Below are 9,765 nucleotides of genomic sequence, written 5' to 3'. Positions count from 1 at the left end.
CGTTGTTACTAAAAAAAGAAATTTCTATGAAATTCTTTCAAAATGCTACTCCTCCTACAAATTTAGTCTGATTTCAATATAACTTGGCACACAAGTAGACTACACTAAGATACATAATTCTGTGTATCGGTTTTTGATTTCGACGAACAGTGTTGACGTTGTTACTAAAAATAGAAATTTCTGTAAAATTCTTTCAAAATGCTACTCCTCCTACAGTTTTGGTATGATTTCAATATAACTTGGCACACAAGTAGACTACACTAAGGTACAGAATTCTTCATATCTGTTTTTGACTTCAATGAACATTATTACCTTGGTTAATAAAGATAGCAATTTCTGTTACTCTCAAAATGCTACTTCAAATACAGTTTTAGTCTGATTATAATATAATGTGGCATGCAAGTAGACTACACTAAGAACATAAAGAGACTTATTCAAGGATCATTATTCTCTTTTTTGCTAGTGTAAAGTTTCAATTCCCAACTGCTTAAGTACTCTCCTCTTCCTTTGCTTTAAGTAAAAACCAGTAGAGCTTCAGTCTCGTGAGAGACTTCTGGTTTTTCTGTTTCATTGTATTTCATCCATCAGACACTAACCAGAACTTAAGATGAATTGTGTGATACAGATGTCTATTGCTTCTAACTGTATATATAAAACTTTTTTTTTCTAGGCCTTTAACACACTCCATGCCATGTACCATGAGGCCACGGCTTGTCATGTGACAGGAGACATTGTGGAACTGCTGGGGATTCTCCTTCCTGTTCTAAAAGTAGCTCTATATTTTCACGAACGCAAAGGTAGGCCAAGAAAACGAGTAAAACAAGTAACATGGGATAAAAAGAATCTCCCATGATTTATAGTTGGATATGACTTTTATCTAACTCATTGTATGTTTTCCCAAGGCTCGGGGATAAAAAACACAAAACTCGGATAAAACTCATATCCAACAACAAATCATGGAAAATCCTATATTTATCAGGATTTTACATGTAACAGATTCAGGCAAAATGTAGTACAAATAGTACCTGTATAATATATTATGTGGTTCACATACCTTATGTATCATACAATGTTTGGATGGTTTTAATTCTACCAGGTTCAGCCTCCAACGACATGAACACTGTCCTGCAGAACTGGAAAGAGAGAATGGACTTCACAAAGAAGTTACTGACCTTACTGAATTCTTACACACCCCCAGAAATCGGAACCAGCGCTATAGGTAATAAATACATATACTGACCTTACTGAATTCTTACACACCCCCAGAAATCAGAAACAGTGCTATAGGTAAATACTTATATGTAGACTCTTAACCATTAGCTTAGAATAGAGCTTAAAGCTGACATGAAGTCTTAAAAACGCAACATTTTCATCTATGTACGACTTGTTTCATACCAACTATAGCCGTATTCCGCCATATTTCTTTCAGATACCTTGTCTCATTGTAACGATGTATACCCCAATGCGCTCGTTACACTTGAATGATTTCGACTTGTGCACATCTCCGATGGTAAAGCATATGAGAACACATGAGGTGATCAAGACATTTCAAAAACAAAATAAACAACATAATAATCATATTTTTGAATGATTATTGATTTGAATCAAAAGAAAAAAAAATGCAAGTTTGGAAGAGAAATTTAGATGCATGAGTACGTATTTTTACAATGCGCCAATTTATGCAGAATAAACTTGAAATAAAAAGCAGTAAAGTTTGCAAATACATTTTGAAAATTATATCATTTGAATGGAACAAAACAACCAACGTCTTTGATTTGCAGGTCCTATGCAATTGATGCATATCGAGAAAACGCCTCGAACGCTGTAAACGTACCCATCCTGGTAATAAGGTTACTGCATCGGTTCGAAGATGTACACAAGTCAAGTGATATACACCCTGAATTCCATTTATTGAAATATGCATCACAAAAAAGAAATAAACTCCATAAAAGCTCAATAGTAAACACACTGTCATTTCTCCGTACACACTAGCATGTCGATACACTTAGTTCGTGCCGATCAGATTTTGGCCAGGGAAAATATCACAAGTGGAAAGAGAAGTTATGGTATTTGCGCGGCTGAAAGGGGGGGATATTATAACTGATGTTCATAAGCTATAATTGTGAATTGTTTATCTACATGTAGTTCTAACATACATTTTATACAAAGTCATGTATATAGTCTGCAGTTGATTTGCGTCGCAAAATTCATTTGTCAATTATAACTGATTATTTAGTACTAATCTCAAATCTAAACCAAGTAATTTGATGTACGGCAATAATTTACTTCAGATCTTACAAGAAATTAACCAGAATACAAATTTTTATGTGTACATCTATACATTCTTTAACACACACACACACACACACACACGGAGAAAGGTCATCCCCAGTTCAGATTGACATTTAGGCATTTGATTTTTTGGACGGGGGGGGGGGGCATACAAAAATAATTGACATGACCGTTATTTAAATATTCTTGGAAGACATAGATTTCTGCCGAATTCAGTTTTGGGATTTTTTTCTTGAAATGTGTCACTCCGACCACAAAGTATGTGCATTTTGAGGAATGTAACTGTTTTATAATTATGTTGTTACAGGAAGTATTTCGAGATTTCAGTATCCCTGTCTAGGTACCGGTATTTTTTTTTATATATAAATAATTCCTTTAGGTAAATTTGGGAGATAATTTTAAAAGCTAGGGTAGGGATACTTGACACTGGTTGAACACGGATTATTATTATTTATTCTTTTGTATATTGAACTCTCTCTCTCTTTCTGTCTGTAACCACCTGTTGGGGCGATGATAGGTATAAAATCCTACGCACTTTGTGCTGTACCATTTATTATGCCTTAGGACAGATCAAGGATTTTTTTTTTTCAGGCGGGATGTCGAAGCTTCATAAATTGAATAATAATTTTACTTTGGACAGGAAATTAACCCAAACGCCCAAATTGAAAGAGAAACTAGACGTAAATGTATTATGAGCAATGAGCTCACTAAATGATACCCCTTGCCTCCCATGTGGTTATAATGGCAAAGTCCATATTTCGCTAAACCCATACGTGTCAGATCAAAAAGTAAAATAGGAGGTCCATAATGGTAATATGTAATAAACTTAAGATTCTTTGACAGTTTCATTAAATTTCTCTAAGTGGTATAAGAGGATTTGCGAATAAGAGTTTGGTACCCCAAAGCGTAACATACGGACGGACGGACGGACATAACGATTACTATGTAACCTCCCACTTTTCTGGCGGGGGATATAATAAACGTGAAATATACATCACAGGAATAGGAACATTGGGAACTTTCTCGAATACCTCCTCAAACGTATTTGTCGAACTTGGACAACAGACAAGAGAATTTTTAAAAAGCTAGTTTAAGGTAGAATGTGGAATTCTCATGAGGAGTTTACGCTCTCTTCCTATATGCTTTTTCTATTAATCATTAATTATTTATGTCTAGAAATTTAATTCACATTAAATTCTATTTTCATTATCATTGTACCAAAGAATCAAACTCGTTTATTATACCCCAGGCGTGAGGTATATTGTTTTTGACCAGTCAGTGATTTTTTTTTTTTTTTTTTTTTTTTTTTTTGGTCAGCGCAACTTCTCATAAACCACTGCACAGAGTTTTGTCGAACTTTGGAGATATTTATAGGAGACAATGTGTGTGTAGATTTGCTCATCACCAGGAAATTTCGAATTCTTTATTTTTCGGGAATTTCCGCACTTTTACATTTAGATTTTGGCCATATCTTGAATATAGAGGTGAGCGGTTTGTCAGCGCAACTCCTCATAAACCGCTGCATACAATTTCGTAAAACTTTGCAGACATTTAGGACACAATGTGTATAGATGTTCATATTACAAGGAAATTGCGATTCCATTATTTTTTTCTGGGAATTTCAGCACTTCGACTTTTGGGGGAGCGTGGGGTATGTGAACGTGCTCACTTTTTCTTTCATAGTGCATAAAATTATAAATAACTTTAAATCAAATCATATTAGGTCTAATAAATCCAATAAACAGTATTTATTTGATGATAATTGATCATAAAGAAATCCAATCTGTTTCAGACGTTTTTCTTACATTATTTTCATGAGAGTGTTATGCATGTTTTATTACACCCCCCCCCTTCATATCACGGGATATTATCTTCAAAAGGTGAATGATTCGTAATAATGCCTGCTTTTTAATGAATTTGATGAAGTTAAACCATGTACTTAATCGTAAAGTTTATTTACAACATGTACAGACAAGAGTAATGTTTATTTTTGAAAAAAAATACTTGCATTTTTTTTTCAATCAACCCCACTGAGCTTTCAACCTTTGATATTTTCCCTGACGAAATAAAATGATCGGCAGGGGCCACGTGTGTCCAAGCATCTTTTACTGTTGAGTTAGCAATGGATTACATGACTTCTGAGATGCATTTTTCAATAAAAGTAAAATAGGATAATTCTTTCGACATGTGCACATCCCTGTAACGATAGCAGTAGTCAGGTAAATGGTTTTATCACTGCGTTTGACGCGTTTTCTCGACCTGCGTGGGTGTTTGGTGTACATGTATGTATTCCGTGTTAGTTTATTTTCTATATTGCAGCAAATGCATTCAAAAATAATTTAATTCTCGGTATAGTTCTATTTTTTGTTGAATTTTTTACTTTTCAAACATGTATTTGTTCAGTTTGTGGACTTCTAAAAACTTTGTTATCGGAGATGTGTACATGTCGACAGTCAGGCTAGAAAATCACTCAAGTGAAGCAATCGTACAAGGCTATATATAGCAGGTACAGGTGACCAAAAATTTTCAATTAAATATGGCGGAATCGAAGAAATATGGCGGACAAAGGTGTACAGGAATGTAGTAAGTCGTACAAAGATGAAAAATGATGGCTTTTTAAGAGTTCATGTCAGCTTTAATTTTATTCATATTACCTATAAAGCTATGATTTTTGTCCTTAAAAATTGGGAAACCACATTAAAACAGGGTTAACAGAATCCTGTTTATCATATTTTTTTGTCCCTCTATTTATATAAAGTTTGTATAGTAATTTGAGAATGGTGTTAAAGTAAGATGTACTGTTAATATGATTTATATCTATGTTACTTGTAGATGTTTTGCGTGAAATGGTGCTTACTTATCAGAGTGAATGTGTTCACACAATAGTTCCTGTTCTTACACAAGTTCATCTAGCTTTCCAAGAAAGCAACATCCCAGGTAAATTATTTTATCAGCATTTAATAATTTTTTGTTTTAATCAAAACCCTGTTGGCTTTTGTTTAAGGATTTTTAAGTAACATATAAGTAACTTCTTTCATACATGTATGTTAAAGTTATTTACATGTAAGTTAGAAAATAACAGTCATATTTAAACTTGAAGACTTTTCGATTTATATGCATGTATTTAATTGTTGTATTGATATAAAAAGCAGTGTATTGAAGAACCTGTAGGGCATTATTTTGAGAAGGTGTTATAGATACTGTGTCTATAGGTACTAATACATTTAGCTTGGTATGTTTGTAATGTGAATTTTTATGAATTTTCAGTATCTTCTCCCGGGCCATATTTTCCCAGAAGAGGTCAGAAGCCGATAGGTCCCAAATCTAACATCCGTCCCCCACGCCCGCAGTTCAACATGATGTTACATTCTAGTCAGATAGAGGCTACCAAGGTACACTACTATCAACAGTTATTTATTTACAAGTATATATATACATGTTGGTGAATCCTAAAAACCAGCAAATCATGAATTTATTAAGTTTTGGGTCCTCATGATGTGTGTTTGTCAATGCAATCCAAGATCCTTCTTCTGTTTGATTTACGATAACATTATTTAGAACATGTTTGATCAGTTTGTTAGATTTGGAATATTACTCTAACAAAAATAATACTACATACATGTGATTCAATCCACTTTAGAGTGGTTAAATCTTGTTACACTTATTTTACAGGGTGTTGATGAGATGTATGATGCTGCTTTAGCGGAGTTTTTCACCCCGTATCACATGTTGGTGGATCTTATCTGCCGAGTAGCTGTTAATCACCAAAGTCTTTCAGAACCTATAATAAACCTAAGTATGTACTGGTAATTTAGTGGATTAAAAGAGAGGTTCAAAAGAGGTACATGTAAAAAGTACTCTGTGATAAATTTTTATGTATTGTTTCACAGTTTTGCAACAGCACATGGTCTTACACTGGCTTTCCTTTTGGACTATCATTAGCAAGTTTTGAACAGATGAGAAATTGCATATATTATATATGTAGAGTAAATGTTTTCAGAGGTTGTCAAGCCCGTTATTTGGTATGACTTTGTATAAACTTATTGTAGGTGCTATGGTTGCCATTGAGGGTCCCCATATTTTGCAAAGTTATGGTTTGAAATCTATCATTCTGAGGTAAGTTACACAAGAATAAAGAAAAACTACATTCTTTTAAAAATAAGTGAATTAATAATAAAGAAAATAGATTGCGACAAAGGTTTTTTATTTTGCTACTTGCATTGATGACGGAAAAAATGTTGATTGTATCCTTAATTAATGCTGTTTGACCTGTGTCTACTGTGAGTCTTTTTTCTGTTGCAGGTTGACCGGTCCTGTATCAGGACTTTATGTAATTGTAGCTACTTTATTGAATATGTGGACTCAGTATTACTTGATGAGAGGTTGTCTCTTAACAACCATAATATCTACTAGTTCTTCTGCAACTTTTTTCCAAAGGTAAACTTATTTCATATCTTTAATTTAAAATACACTCCCTTAGATATAAAGTTCAACAGGCAGAAATCAGAATATTATCTAATCATCTCAAGTGTACTGATGTATTTACACCCCGCTTCGAAAAAGGGAGGGCATATTGCTTTGATGCTGTCTGTTGGTCCACCATCATTTTCCATTCATTTTCTTTGCAGAGGTTGCACATATTCAAATGAAATTTGATATACAGTTTTAACATAAGAATATCTAGGTCAGGTGTTGTTTTGGGTACGATTGAGTCATTTTGGGTAAAGTTATTCCACTTGGACTTCGAAAAATTCCTTTTATAACTCAGTGGTTGCTGTAAATAATAACAACAAAAGCTTAGATCAATTGTGATTCAAAAACCTGGCCCAAATATTAAGTTAAATCTTTGATTTCTTACTGTAGGTTCATCAGCAAGTTTTGAGTGATCAAGGGAGATCCCTACTGGACAGCCTTGTAGCATCTGTTACAGCAGAGAAAGCGGCCATTGAAAATGTTCGTTATGAGAAAGAACTGACAAGCATTTGTCAGAGGGTAAATGGGGTAGGTAGTCTTACTGTGCATGAGCTGTATTGTTTACATAATATGCAATTATTTATTTGTCATAAAATGATTTGGCAATTATACAGTGGAATGATGCTAGGACAGTTTTATTTCCTTGCAAGTATTTGAATGCTTCTAAACTTTCTTAAATTGTTGAATTTGACAGGACTTGAGAGCTATGCTATTGATATTTTCTGTCCAACCACCCAAAAAACTAAATCCTTTGCTGGAAGACAGCCTTCATTACATTCTACAAGTTTGTCGTGACCACCAAAAACAACAGGAGAATGCTCATCAATCCCAGAATTCCCTCAAAAGGTCAACTTCTGACCCAAGTCAGAGTGAAAAAGAGGATGTTAAAGAGCAAGGTAATATTTTCTGACAGCAAGAATATGAATGCTTAAAACATATGTTGACAGCAAGCAGTTAATAAACAGCAAAAAAACTTGTTTGTAAATTGTATACCACTTTAACTTTGAAACCCCTATCCCTCACTTCTTTTCTTAAATTCATGTCCTCGAATACTGCAGATTAAATTTCTACCGGATTAACTGCCAAGAACCTTTACATCTGATTTAATTAGGCAAAATGGATCAATCCTTCTCAGTCACAGAAAATTTTTCTAAATCTGAATGAAATACAGTCAAACTTTGTTATCTCAAACCAGATGGGATGAGATAAAACTTCGAGATAGCAGAGGATTTGAGATATCAAGGGTAAAATACTTTTAGAATACGTAGTTGAGAATTCCACATCACTTCGACATATCCATGGTATTCAAGGTATCAAAGTTTGAGAGACTGAAGTTCAACTGTAGTATGCACCCAGTCATGAATCTCACCTTGGGTCACATTTTCATGAAACGTGTTACATTTTTGCACAATTAGTAGAGTATCAATAGTCAAATAAAACCAATTGAATATAAAAATTTATATTTCCAATAAATTGGCAAGATTTGACAAATTAGTAAATAAATGCTGTTTGATGGAACATTTCATTTTGATTTGAGTGTTTTATAGTACATTTAATGCAGATCTAAATTTTATAAAACAAACTTTTGGAAAACACTTAACAGTGAAAACTCACTTTACACTTTCAGAAACACCTTCTAAGAAGAGATGAATAAGTAAGGATGAAGAAGGTGATGAAAAAGAGACCAAAGTTTCAAAGTCTGAGGATCAGTCTAAAGACCCAAAAGCAGAAAAGTCCCAAGGAGAAGTTTCTGAGACCAACAACAAGAGTGGTAGTGACACTAGTCAAAACAAAGCAGAACCTAGCCAAGAACAGACAGACAAACCAGAGGTCAAAGAGGTCAAGGAGGAAGAACCTTGTACCTCAGGTCAAGGACAGAATGCTGAGTCTGCCGTGTGTGAAGAAACTCCACGAAGGAAAAATGCCACAATGGTGGATATTGTTGCCAAACATATCGAAAGCTTGTTTGCATTGATTGAAAAGAAACAATGAGGAAACATAAACTTTAGATATCACTGCCTGAAAATTACTGTAAAGAATGTGTGTGAAGGAAGTGAAAGCTGTTGTTTTTGAGGACTTGTAGTATTTTAAATCATGAATTAATTGATTGCAAATTCCATGAAAGAGAGACATGTTTTAAGGACTTTATGTGTATGCTCAAATACATGAATGTTACTGGTATATGTATCGGACATAAATTCAATTTGCAATCAAATTTACAGATTGTTCAGTTAAAAAATGCATCTGCACCATACTTGTTAAACAGCGACCCTGCATAAATTCCTCTCTTACACAGTATGAATTGTTTGAAGACATCTGTCCTGTCTATAAATTGTGACTTGTGCATTTACTTAGGTGTTCTTGACATATTCTACAGGTATAAATGATTATTGATTAGAGAATACAAGGTTGAATGAGAAAACTTGTTCCAATTTTTTTTTATATAATTTAACCAAGTTCTAATACTATAAATCAAATAATTATCTTTTTTGTATAGAAATGGAGACAGGAGTTGGTGTCAGTGCTGATTTTAGTATGTGCAATGTGATATCACTGCCAGATACTCAACAATAATATACATTATATTTTGCTTGGATTATTTCATATCAGCCCAAGACAAATCTTAATTATAAATTAAAAACCACAAAGATCAAATATCTGGGTTATTCACTTTAGAAAGATAAGAAAATAAGATTTATGTTTTAAAAATAAGTCTGTCAAAACTTCTAAACTTGGTGGAAATTGAAGTCAGTAGAAGTACATGTAGTAGAGAAGTCAGTAGAGAAGTTTTTACCCACACTCTTAGGTGCACATGTACTACAGGCAGTTTGTGACAGAAATTTAAAATCTGTTGCTCTGGGCTTTTCATACATGTACAGTGTATTTATGAATTCTCCTGAAAAAAAGACGGAAAAAGGCATAAATTTAGATAAGACAGTAAAAGAGCTGCCTAAAGCAAGTCTACAATCAGGACTTATTGAAAGTGATTCGCTTCTATTT

The 9,765-nt window shown here is 33.7% G+C and overlaps 1 pseudogene; it reads left to right on the top strand.

Annotated features, from left to right (window-relative positions):
* The first annotated feature begins 670 nt into the window (after positions 1-670).
* Positions 671-9,420, top strand: LOC134265302 (ubiquitin carboxyl-terminal hydrolase 34-like; annotated as a pseudogene).
* Positions 9,421-9,765: the final 345 nt, after the last annotated feature.

Source organism: Saccostrea cucullata, unplaced genomic scaffold (genome assembly GCF_032062105.1).
Source record: "Saccostrea cucullata isolate Sc308-1 unplaced genomic scaffold, CSIRO_AGI_Scuc_v1 ctg10789, whole genome shotgun sequence".
Lineage (NCBI taxonomy): Eukaryota > Metazoa > Mollusca > Bivalvia > Ostreida > Ostreidae > Saccostrea > Saccostrea cuccullata.
The sequence above is the reverse complement of the archived record's forward strand: the minus strand, read 5'-3'. Positions and strand labels throughout refer to the sequence as shown.